The sequence below is a fragment of the Nuphar pumila genome, chromosome 6, assembly GCF_984573655.1.
Source record: "Nuphar pumila chromosome 6, dmNupPumi1.hap1.1, whole genome shotgun sequence".
NCBI classification, from domain to species: Eukaryota; Viridiplantae; Streptophyta; class Magnoliopsida; order Nymphaeales; family Nymphaeaceae; genus Nuphar; species Nuphar pumila.
The window spans coordinates 20,056,419-20,068,787 of record NC_143254.1 but is presented as its reverse complement, the minus strand read 5'-3'; the positions used below and the strand labels follow the sequence as shown (position 1 = coordinate 20,068,787).

Sequence of the window (12,369 nt, the reverse complement as noted above, 5' to 3'; positions counted from 1 at the left end):
CTTTGTAACGGCATGCGGTGGTCGCCACCAACAGGCAAGGATGCCAGATCCCGTTTTTCAATCAAGGTTTTGCGGTTTCCCGTTTGCAATCCCCGCCTCCATATAGAGCTCACCACAACCCTCAAAAGGCAGGACCAGACACTGTCGAGCGACGGTCGGCCGCTCGAGGCCGATCGTCGTCGGCTGCATGAGGCCTATCGTTCAAGGCAGCCGCAGGCGACTGTAGCTATGCAAAGCCAAAAACTGTGACACCAGCAAAGTAGTTGTGCTCGTTGGCAACAGGCTGCTGAAGGCCTGCCGCCACTGATGGTTGCAGGTAGGATGGGGTTAGCCCCATCCTAACCCATTTTTTCACCATTGTAGTCACTGACGAACGCCCTAGAATGTCGATGACTGACCATCTCTGATATCACCTAAGGCTAGACATTAGTCTCGTTCGCTGACAGCAGTGGTCAGATGAAGAAGGGGAGGGGAGTGATACCCTAAGAAACTGAAACAGTTCATTTTGGGGTTTGAACCCCCCTTCCATCGCCGTCAGCTCGATGTCGGAGGGAGATCATCGCTGGCAGCATTTGGGGTCAGCTGCCAGTGGTGGTGGTGGTGGTGGTGGTGGTTGAAGGTGGAAGCTAGTAAGTGAGGGGGCGGAACACTGAACTTGATGTTTCACTTTCATTTTTCGGAAAGTAAAACACCGGGTCTTCACTGTAGCACTTAAGGTACAATGAAAACCTGATCCAGCTGGACCTGATCTAGACCTAGATATGTTACCCATTTTTCAGGTAGACAGAGTCTCGCTCGTTCGCATAGGATCCGGTCTGGGACCCGAAACCATTAGGGGTTTCAGTTAGACAGATTCTCAGTCGACCCAAACCTAGTGGGTGGGTTTCGGGTGGATCGGTTCAGGAACTCGACTCGACAAGGACTCAATCTGACTCGGACCCATTGTCGGGATTGAGTGGATCAAGCTTGAATCCAATCCGATTCAAGATTCAGATCTGACCTAGAATCTAGTATGATCGGTTTTAAATCCGGTCTGGGTCTGGATCGTGGGATCCGACCTAAAACCCAGTTTAGACGGGTCGGGATCTAGACCGAGTTTGAATTATGGGATCTGACCCAATATCCATTTTAGAACAGGTCTGGGTATGGGTCATGAGATTCGAACCATGATCTAGTTGGACTGGGTTACTGGATCTGAACCAGGTCAGATAAGGTTTGAAACAAAATCCTTACATTGTTTACCCCTTTTAAGGAGCAAAACTGGTTTGGTGACCGATTTGATGGATTTTGGGGCTAGTTAAGAGCCTTTTCTAACAGGTTTCGAAAGATTTTTCACTAGTTCTTGCAAGTGGAGACCTCATTTTCATGTATTTGAGAAAGAACATGGGTTTTCTCATTTGGTTTGGGGGGTTTAGAAGCTTTTATGCTTGTTTCGGACTGGTTCAGAGTATTTTTTATTGGTTCTAGCATTGGAACCCGGGGTATTACGTTTTAAAAGCATGTCTTATCTTTTTTTCTTATGCTTTATGTGTATTTATCATGGATGCATGACTCTTGCATGCACTTTATGTTGTTTTCAGCTATCCATGATATTTAAGTATAGAATTATGATTTAATTCATGATATATGTGGTATGTTTCATCAAAATTTCAGTTGTGCATAAGAGACATAGTATGAATTTGTGTTTTTTTATGTTATTATGCATAGTTTATCATGAATATGCATGCATTATCATGATTGCATGGGCATGCATTGCATATTGAATATAATTATGGTAAAAGATCTCGATGAACTGGCTCATATAATCACCAAAATAATCTGAGTTATTTTGATTGTGGGTTCTTTGAACCGTGTTGAGTTTTGGTACGTATTGCGATTGTGTATGACTTTATGAAACAATGATTCTACCCAAAGGTAGGTCACTGTGTTTCAAATTCACTGAGGATGTAATGGTAAGTGTGTATATCAGCCCATGAAGCATGTTTATACTCAAATGTACAATGTTGAATTGCCTCTGATTTCGTGATTTACCAGTTTCATCAATTAAAGATTTAATTTCTTGTGAATTGAGAAGCAAAGAAACTTTGTGTATTATCATTTTCACCAAAGTGGAACGATAGTAAACCTGTTATACTTGTCTTTGAAAAAGTGAATAATAAAGGGTCTTAATTTTACTTTTTCAACATGAGTCTTGTATGACCATTTATATGGACTTTTTTTTTCTTTCATTCTTGCAGTACTAGGTTCATTAATGATTGACGGTTCTAGTAATATCCTCATCATAGACAAATCTATATTTTTGAATTGAAAAAAAATGTTATTTACTCTGTGTTACATGGACTTAGATTTGGCTCTTAGAACTAATGAACTTTTCACTCTTATAAAGTGAAGCACATCCAATCAGAAGGTTGCTCATGAGAAGTGAGAGTGCTTGAATAGACTTAGCTTGTTGCTTTTGCAATCAAGAGTGGCTAAGAATATTTGAGGTGTCATTCCTCACTGCAGGACAATAAAAGAATTTCTATGAGTTATTGAGGGATGGTTTATCAGTTCTAATAAGGCTAGAGCCAGTACCCTGATGTTGAAGTTAGTATCTATGAAATATTCTAAAAATAGTGATAACTGGCAATACATTTAAGAAATGAGAAACATTGCATCTCGGTTGAATGGCATGAAGTTCACAATTTCATAATCTTTTTTAGTCCATCTGATTTTGACTTGTTGCCTACTGAATACGGATAATTCAAGATCGCTGACAATACACATAATGATGAGTGGTTTTTTAATGACCTCTTAACTAAGTGTATTGAAGAGAAATAAAGACTGAAGGGTAAGAAAGTGTAGAGTGCACATATGACTTTTTATCAAAAAAAGTATAGGCTAGGGGCAAAGAAGGGTTCCTTCAAAAAGAAAAACAAGAAGAAGACCTCTAAGGAGAATTCTAACTCTTAAGCAAATGCCAAATCCCAAGCAGGAGGTTCTTTTATAAAATGCTTCTTCTGTAAGAAGAAGAAACATAAGAATGTAAGCATAAGAAATGACTTGAGAAGAAAGACAATAAGTCATTCATTTCTTATGAGTGCAATTTAATTCATTTTCTATTGCATAGTTGGTGTATCGATTCTGGTGTCACGGTACATATTATCAACTCTTTACAGACATTTCTAAATAAAGGGGAATCAACGGAGTATGAAAAAAATATCTTTTTAAGAAATAAGATGCTTTCACATGTCAATAACGTTGGGACTTGCAAAGTTGTGTTGGAGTCTGGATTCATTTTGGATTTAGTTGATATATTTTATGTTTCATCCTATAGTTGAAACCTCATTTTTGTTTCAAAACATGATAAGTTTGGTTTCATATTTAATTTTGAAAACTTTAAGTTTATTATTGTTAAAAATTTTATTCATATTGGTTCTGCATGTGTGTGATGGTTTGTATCGTTTGAAAATCAAACTCCAAATCCGATAATCTCACTCCGTTGAGAATATAATGTTTAACAATAAACATAGTCTAAAGAATAATTAATCATATTTGCTTTGACATCAAAGATTAAGACACATCTCAAAAAAGAGAGTTCAAAGACTTGTAAACGAAGAGATTTTTGGATCCCTTGACTCATAGATACCAAACTATGTTTTGACTACATAAAGTGTAAATCCTTCAACACATATAAGAAACATGTCAAATACAGTAATAAAAAATTAAAGATTGTGCATACAAATGTTTGCGGGTCATTTTTTCTGTTACACGGGTGAAAAATATTTTATCACTTTTATAGATGATTACTCATGGTATATGTATCTGTACTTATTATTTGAGAAATCAAAAGTCTTTTGGGTTTTTAAGGACTTCAAGAAAGAAATAGAGAAACAAATCAGTGAAATTATAAAAGTGGTTAGGTATGATAGATGTGACAAATATTATGATCATTTCACTGAGATATGACAAAATAAAAGGCCATTAGTGTAATTTTTAAAAAAAAAATGTATTGTACTTCAATACATCATGGTTGGTAGTGTTTACCAGAATGGTGTCGCTAAAAAAAAAAGTGTACACTTAAGAAAATAGCTTAAGCGACGTTAAATCACTCAAACCTTCCCTTAACTTTGTGATGTAAAGCTTTTAGGACAACAATGCATATATTAAACAAAGTTTCTATAAAGGCTGTCTAAAAAACTCTTCATGAGTTATAAATTGGTAAAAAAAAAATCTTGTCATATATACACATATAGGGATGTCGCTAAATTGTATAACTTACATATAAAAAGCGTTTGAACTTAGGATGACTAGTGAATTTTTCATTGGTTATCCAAAAAGATCAAAGTGCTTTAGGTTTTATTGTTCATTTTATACACCACAAATAGTGAAACCAGATAAAACAAGATTTTTTTAAAATAGTTTTATTGGGATAGATACATCTCAAAGTTTTGTATTTAAGGAATTGCAATATTCAATTTTCATACCTACGAGGAAAAAGACTCAGTTTTTCTAACCATTGTCCATTTGGATGATGTTAAGGAAAATTCAGTCAATGAACATCAATCCCAAGTAAAACAAGTTGGATGCATAAGTTCAATTTAAACCACTTGTAGCACATGTATGGAGGTCCACGAGGACTAAGAAATTTGTTATTTATCTTGACTATGTTGTGTATTTATAAGATCTTAACGATTTCATGGACATTGATGATGATCCATTAATCTTTGTAAAAGCTATTAAAAGTAAAAGATTGATACATTTGATCAATGCCATGAAAGAAGAGTTTAACTCTATGAAAAATAACCAAGTGTGACATCTTATACCGCGACGTGGTAGAGTAAGACCTATTGGTTATAGATAGGTCTTTAAGATTAAAACAGACTCCAAAGAGCGAGTGAAGAGGTATATGACCAGACTCATTGCAAAAGGATTCATATAGATCAAGGGTATTGATTATAATAAGACATTTTATCATGTCTTAACTAAGAAATCATTGAGAATAATTATGGTCATCGTAGCTCATTTTTATTTAGAGCTATATAAATTGATGTGAAAACAACTTTCCTGAATGGGGATCCAGAAGATGATGTATATATGCAACAACCTCCTGGTTCTAGTGTAGATGGATCAAATAACTTAGTTTTTAAATTGAAAAAATCAATTTATGAACTTAAACAAGTCTCCCGCTAGTAGTATAAAAATTTTAATCAGGTAATTTTAAACTTTAGATTTACTAAAAATATTTTTGATCAGTGCATATACCTTGAGGCTAGTGAAAGTAAGTTTATAATTTTGGTTTTATATGTTAATGACATTCTTCTTGCAACTAATGATTTGAATATGCTATATGAGACAAAAGATTTTTTTTCTCTCGTTTTGATATGAAGGATATGAGTGAGACTGCTTATGTTCTTGAAATTAAGATTCGTCGTAATAAAACTAAGGGTGTACTCGGCCTCTCTCAAAAATCGTATATCTTTAAAGTGCTTAAAAGATATGCGATGGAGAATAGCTCTTCAAGATTTGTACTTATAGTAAAAGGGGATAAATTGAGCTTAAAAGATTGTCTTCGGGTTGATAATGAAAAAGGTTCAAATGGCAAGCGTCTTGTATGCTTCAGTGGTTGGGAGTTTGCAATACACGTAGACCTACACATGATCAAATATCACATTTGTTGTTGAGATGCTTGGTGGATATCAGTTTAATTCAAGCATTGCACACTGAAAGGTGACAAAAAAAGTTATACGCTATTAGTAAAGAACAAATAACTATATATTGACCTACAAAAATGTTGACTACCTAGAGATTATTGGATACTCTGATACGAACTTAGGAGGATGTCTCGACAATAAAAAGTCTACTACCGTTGGATTTTTTGGATCGGGTTCAACCGGATATGACCCGGTTTAACACAAAACACACCAAGAGACTTAATGAGAGTGGGAGGGTTATGACGTAGATGTGAAAGGTTCACATTCAATATGTGAATGTGAAAGATTCACATTGCATGAATGTCATGTATGTAACTCCCACCGTTCTCCCACTATATAAGGAGATCCATGGTAGCTTGATAAAGATTATTAAGGTGATCTCTCTTTGGGTTCAAGGGTCCTACTCACCATTTGATCTCACACTACAAGAAAATTGTTAATTAGCGACGGAAATTCGCGACGGATTTTTTCTGTCGCTAATCAGCGACAGATTAGCTAGAGAAATCTTTCTTCATGAATCTGTCGCTAATTCGCGATGGATTAGCGATGAAACAACTTTCATCGCTAATCCGTCGCTAATTAGCGACAGATTAACGACATCAATTTTTTGTCGCTAATTCTTAATACAAGAAAACCATTTTAGCGAAGGATTTAGAGAGGGAATTTTGTTGTCGCTAATCCGTCGCTAATTAGCGACGGCTTAGCGGCAAAATATATTCCATTGCTATTTTGGTATTTTGATTTACGACGGCTTAGCGACGGAATTATTCTGTCGCTAAATGTCGCGTAAATCCCTAATCCCATCCCTCTTTTTCTTTTCCTGTTTCGCTGTCTTGCTCCCGCCCGCCGCCCTCTCCCTCCCGCCGCCCGTCGGCCTCTATCCGGCCCCCACCGTCCATCGCTCCCCGTCAGCCTCCCGCCACCGCCCGGCGATGCGCTGGTAATTGCTTCCGGCGGCAGGGGGTCGACCCCCCCCCCCCCCCCCCCGCGTTTCTGGAAGGGGGTCGACCCCCTTACATTTCCGGCAGGCAGGGGGTCGACCCCCTACGTTTCCTGCAAGGGGTCGACCCCCCTGCATTTCCGGCAGCAGGGGGATGACCCCCTGCATTTTCGGCAGCAGGGGGACGACCTCCCTGCGTTTCCGGCAGGGGGTCGACCCCCCTGCATTTCCGGCAGAAGGGGGTCGACCCCTTTGCGTTTCCGGCAGCAGGGGGTCGCCCCTCTTGTGTTTTTGGTTGGGGGTCGACCCTTTGCATTTCCGGTAGAGGGTCGACCCCCCTGCATTTCCGGCAGCAGGGGGTCGACCCCCCTGCGTTTCCGGCAGCAGGGGGTCCCCCCCCCTGCATTTTCGATAGGGGGTCGACCCCTTGCGTTTCCGGCAGCAGGGCGCAGGGGGTCGCTCCCCCTGCATTTCCGGCAGGGGGTCGACCCCCTGCGTTTTCGGCAGCACGTCGCAGGGGGTCGGGCCCCCTGTATTTCGGGTAGGCAGGCGGTTGCCCCCCTACATTTTCGGCATGTAGGGGGTTGCCCCCCCTGCATTTACGGCAGGGGGTCACCCCCTGCGTTTCCGGCAGGCAGGGGGTCGCCCCCCTGCGTTTTCGGCAAAGGGGTCACCCCCTGCGTTCTGTGAAACTGCATCTGCCTCTTGTTTTTTTTCGGCAGGTGGTGACTTCATTTTAACACAGTGTTTTTTACAGATTTCTCAACGGAACTCGCTTGTACCCCGCCACCCGTGGTAAGTAAGTGACAAAAACAATGCAAATCGGGTAAATACCCGTGGTGAGTAAGTGATGCAAGCGCATCACATGTTATTTAATTTATCGGATGTAACACTTTATTGTTCACACACTCACTTAGTTGTTGATATCTAGGACTGCTTTGTTGGAGTTCGGAGATCATGCTGAGCATGATTTTAATGTATGAGAATAGAAGTGTTCTTATTTTTGGAGTACGGATTTCATGCTAGGCATGGTAGTAGTTAGCGTGATATTGAAATGTGTTTGTTGCAGATACATGTTTGACATTTGTTTGATATGAATGATTTTGATGTATTGCAATGTTTGATGTGATTGTATCTATGCTTGCATGTAGTTACTTTCAATTTGATTATGTCTTCCATGTGAAATTGTATAATGAAAGCATGCTTCAAATGAATGTATTGTGTCATGAATAGTTTGCACATGAAAATATTAAGTTATCAATGCATGCATCATAATTCTTGTGATTGTATAACATCATATATTGCATGATAAATTTGATATTTTCTTCATCATAGCATTCTGATGGTTCTCTTTTAACTGGTTAAGATACTATTTGTAACATCATACGACAAAATGACTGCAAACCGTGAATGGATGTACCGTAGGATAGTGGACAATGAGTTATCGCATGAATATATAGATGGTGTTGACAGTTTTATTGAATTTGCAATGGCAAGTGTCAGTACAGTGGATCCCACAGGTCGGATTAGGTGTCCCTGCAAGATTTGTAAGAATAATCGATTTGTAGAACCTCATGGCGTTAGACATCACTTATACAGGAAGGGTTTTGTGAGTGATTATCAGAACTGGACGTTTCATAGAGAAGAATTTAGAAACGATTTTGATGCACGGGTGAATGTGGTGCACGATAATCCATATATGAATTTGATATTTGATGCCGCAGGAACAGAACTGGGTTCTGCTATGAGTTCTAGTGATGTAAAAACTGTCGTAGATGAAGAATCATCAAACGATGCAGCTAGTAGATTTTATGATTTACTTAGAGATGCTGATGAGCCACTTTGAAACGGTTGTGAGAGTCACACTATCTTGTCTACAGTTCTTCAACTCATGATGGTCTGGGCTCATTGAGAGCATCGATTGGCTGAGGAGGAGAACACCAACCACCCACGTCTATCCAAGCTTTGATCGGATTGACCATGATGGCTTCAGGTAAGTTGCCTTCATTGATTTATGTTAACAAATTTTACATATAATTCATGTATATTTTTGTAAGATAGATGTGAATCATACTATTTAGCATGGGTCTAGTTGTGGAATGGATTGATTCAAGTTGACTAAGATATGCTGGTGCAACAACTAGTAAAATAGATACGCCCAAGTCCATCCGGTCAAGCCTAACCTGATAAATTCGACATGAGTACTGATCCTGCAAATATTTACATAGAAAGTTAGGTAGAATGGAAAGCTGACTTGGAATTGAAACTGCCAAGTTAGGTCGAACCCACTTCAGTTGTAACCGATTATCAAGAAACAGAATATAAGAATGTATCTTTGGAGTTTGGACACTGGGCATGACTTTTTGATCCATCAGCTTTCTTGCATGTGTTAAAATGCATTTAATAAACAAAAGGGAAGGTTTTGTCATCTTAATTACACTAAGTTCGCTTCCTTCTACTGCAGAACTTCTTAAAAAGAAAGACGCTTTTAGTGCATACCTTATGTGTATAAGTATCACTCTTTGTCTAAAGCAGGCCATGATTAACTTAATGGCCTTAATTATTTCACTTATCTCCTAATTAACTACTGAAGTTAATGAAAAAAATAATTGGCAAGAACGCACATGTAGGTACTTTAGCTGACCTCGAAAAGCAAACTTATTCACGAGCATTGAAAAGCCATGGTAGCCATGATAACATGGAGAACCCACGGTTCGGGTGAGAAATTGACACATTGCTATGTGGCCCACCCAGAAGCATTGGAAGAATGTTTGGATTTCCTTTTCAATATTATAATGAGAAGACATACCGTGATCCAAAAAGGGATGTGGGCCTGACCCAAAAAGAAGAATGCTTTTTTTCTCTCATTATACACATTGATTGTTTCTTCCTTGTGCACTTTCATTCTTCATGGCAAATTGATGCATAGAAAGCCCTTAACCTGCACTTGTCATTTATACTTGCATATTACTAGTGGGTTGATTCAGGAGGCCCCCATCCCTTGAGCAAGGTGATGAAAGCGTGGACAAGGTAAATTTCAAAGAATTTACTAATCAGAGGCCTGCCAATGTGCCGTTAGTAATAAAGGATTTTTCTCTTGGCCTAACAAAAGAAGAGACGTTAATCTGACCTGAAATTTATTTTATAAAATAAATATATTTGACATGTATGAGGGAATGATAGTCAAACCCGACCCTGATCCGACTTGTTTTCACTTCCTATTATAAATGTTTTGGCCAGACCATTGCCCGCATGCCCATTGACGATCCGTAAACAAGAATCACCTCGGCTCGGCTAGAGCCGAGCCGAGGGCCGTCTTCGTCGTTGGTTGACGTCCTGACGGTCCCTTTAAACCGCCCCAAACCGCCCGGGGGATTCACTTTGACTTATGGGTTCCATGTGTGAAACCCAATGATTAGATTTGTACCAGAATCCAACATCCCTCACTTGAGTACATGGGGTGAACACTTATATTATATCACAACCGATGCATCATTTATCACATAAATATACACTAAATAACCATGCTCATGTTATGGGTTATTTCTCACATAATCATATGGATTTCCTTCATCATTATCAAGTATGGGGTTTTTAAGTATAAAGTTTTTCATCATTATCAAGAACTGCACTTGTCTTCAAATTCATATCGATATTTGCCACTATATTTAGTCAAACTCGCAAGATAATTTTTATATTTAACTCACAAAAACTATTCAGCATGTATTCCCCTTGGACTTTTGCAAGTCATCTAAAACTTTTGTTGTTCATGGTTGCAATTTTTGATGTTTGTGTATGGTGTATCCATGCTCTATTCCATCGTACCAGAAAGTGTACTTCAAATTTTCCACATCCATTGCAGACAAAAGAGACTAAAGATGCAGATAAGAATGGTCCAAAAGGAATGATCAGTTCTTTTGGGATATCCATCATTGTTGGATGGATGTACTTGCTTGGTATTACATTTTCTGTTTCCAACATCCCGTACCTTTTAAATGGTGAAAATGATGCTGGCGGTTATGCTGAGGTATTCTATTTGGCATTTAAGAATAGATATGGAAATGGTGTTGGAGGTATCATTTGCCCAGCAGTTGTGGCTGTAGCCATCTTTTTCTGTGGCATGAGTTCAGTGACAAGCAATTCTAGGTAAAAACATTACAATTGATTGAATTTGGGCATCTATAACTATTGACCACCTATTGGTATGTGTTTTTCACAGCTACTTTTGAAGGACGTGGGAATCTTTCATGAAAAATAGTTTCTATTGCAATTCAGCTTGTATCTATTTGTTCTACTTATCAATTTTCCTTTTAATTCTTTATAAGCAGGATGGCTCATGTATTTTCAAGAGATGGAGCTATGCCATTTTCATCATTGTGGCGTAAAGTAAACAAGCAGGAGGTTCCAATAAATGTTGTTTGGCTTTCAATTTTTGTTTCATTTTGCATGGCCTTGACAGTAAGCACTACTAGTTTATTTTTATAAAACTTGGTTGTCTATTAGTGTGATGATCCAATATAACTATACCCATTTAGCACCAATAATCCATTGTACATTTTTTCTTTAACAAGAATAATGGTTTGAACTCAAAGTTTCACATTTTTTTCTTAAACGTTTTTCAAGTTCACCTTTGTTTTTATCTGACAACCCATGTGCTTTTTCTAAGAAGCATTCTGTTCAAATCCAAACAGTTATAATATCTTAGTAGCTATAACGCATGATTGATTTTCTTTCTTATGTACACACACTCACATTAGATAGGTCCAATGGAATCTCATAAGAACTACGAAATCCCTATTTATAGAAAGTCATTTTATTAGTTCAAAGTAAGCATCATTTTTTGGACTTCGGATGTGAGGTGTGCTGCTGGTTTTTTATTTACACAAATTATGCCTCTCTTGCTACCAAGCTTAGAATAGGTAGAAGGCTTTCCTACTTGGTACAAGTTTGGAGTTTTGCATATTTAAGTCCCTAGACTTCATGTTTCGAGTCCTAGGTTTTAATTTTGACATGTTTTCAATATAAATCACTTGATCAGTGAACGAGAACTTGAGACCTGAAACCTGAATCCTGTTTAAAATACTTTGTTTAATTTTGACCCAAGTTTCATCTGATCTTTAACTAAATCAACAACTCACAGCAATGGCTTACAACCACAATTATCTTTGCTTTTTCTTTGCAGTCTCTAGGAAGCCTTGTTGCCTTCCCGGCAATTGTGTCAATTGCAACTATTGGGCCTTACATTTCATATGCACTTCCAGTTTTTTTCCAACACTAGCGCAGAAGTCATTTGTTCCAGGCCCCTTCAACTTGGGAAAGTGCAGCACTTTTGCTGGGTGGATCGCAGTCCTCTGGGTTATCACCATCACCATTCTTTTTTCATTGCTGGTTTCCTACCCAATTACTAAGGATACTTCGAATCATACACTAGCTGTGGGTGGCCTTTCTCAATGCAAGACATTGGTTTAAAGGCCCCATAATCAACATGGGGGAGTAATTCTCTTTCAGATAAGCAACTTTGAATGGATGAAGAAAATCTCAAAATTGTGTTTTAACATTTGAAAAAAATGCTCATCAATTTCTTAAATTGTCTCATGTAACTTTAGAGAGAAATCTTCCCTCTTTACCTGAATTCAAAATAAAGAATCCTACATTGATGGTGGAGTTGAACTTTATATGCTTTTATATTCTCTAAAAGTGATCAGCTCATTGGTAAGGCTGCACACAACCCAACCA

The 12,369-nt window shown here is 38.4% G+C and overlaps 1 pseudogene; it reads left to right on the top strand.

The window, feature by feature from the left end:
- Nucleotides 1-12: 12 nt before the first annotated feature.
- On the top strand, nt 13-12,130 carry LOC149834232 (amino-acid permease BAT1 homolog; annotated as a pseudogene).
- The last annotated feature ends 239 nt before the right edge of the window (nt 12,131-12,369 follow it).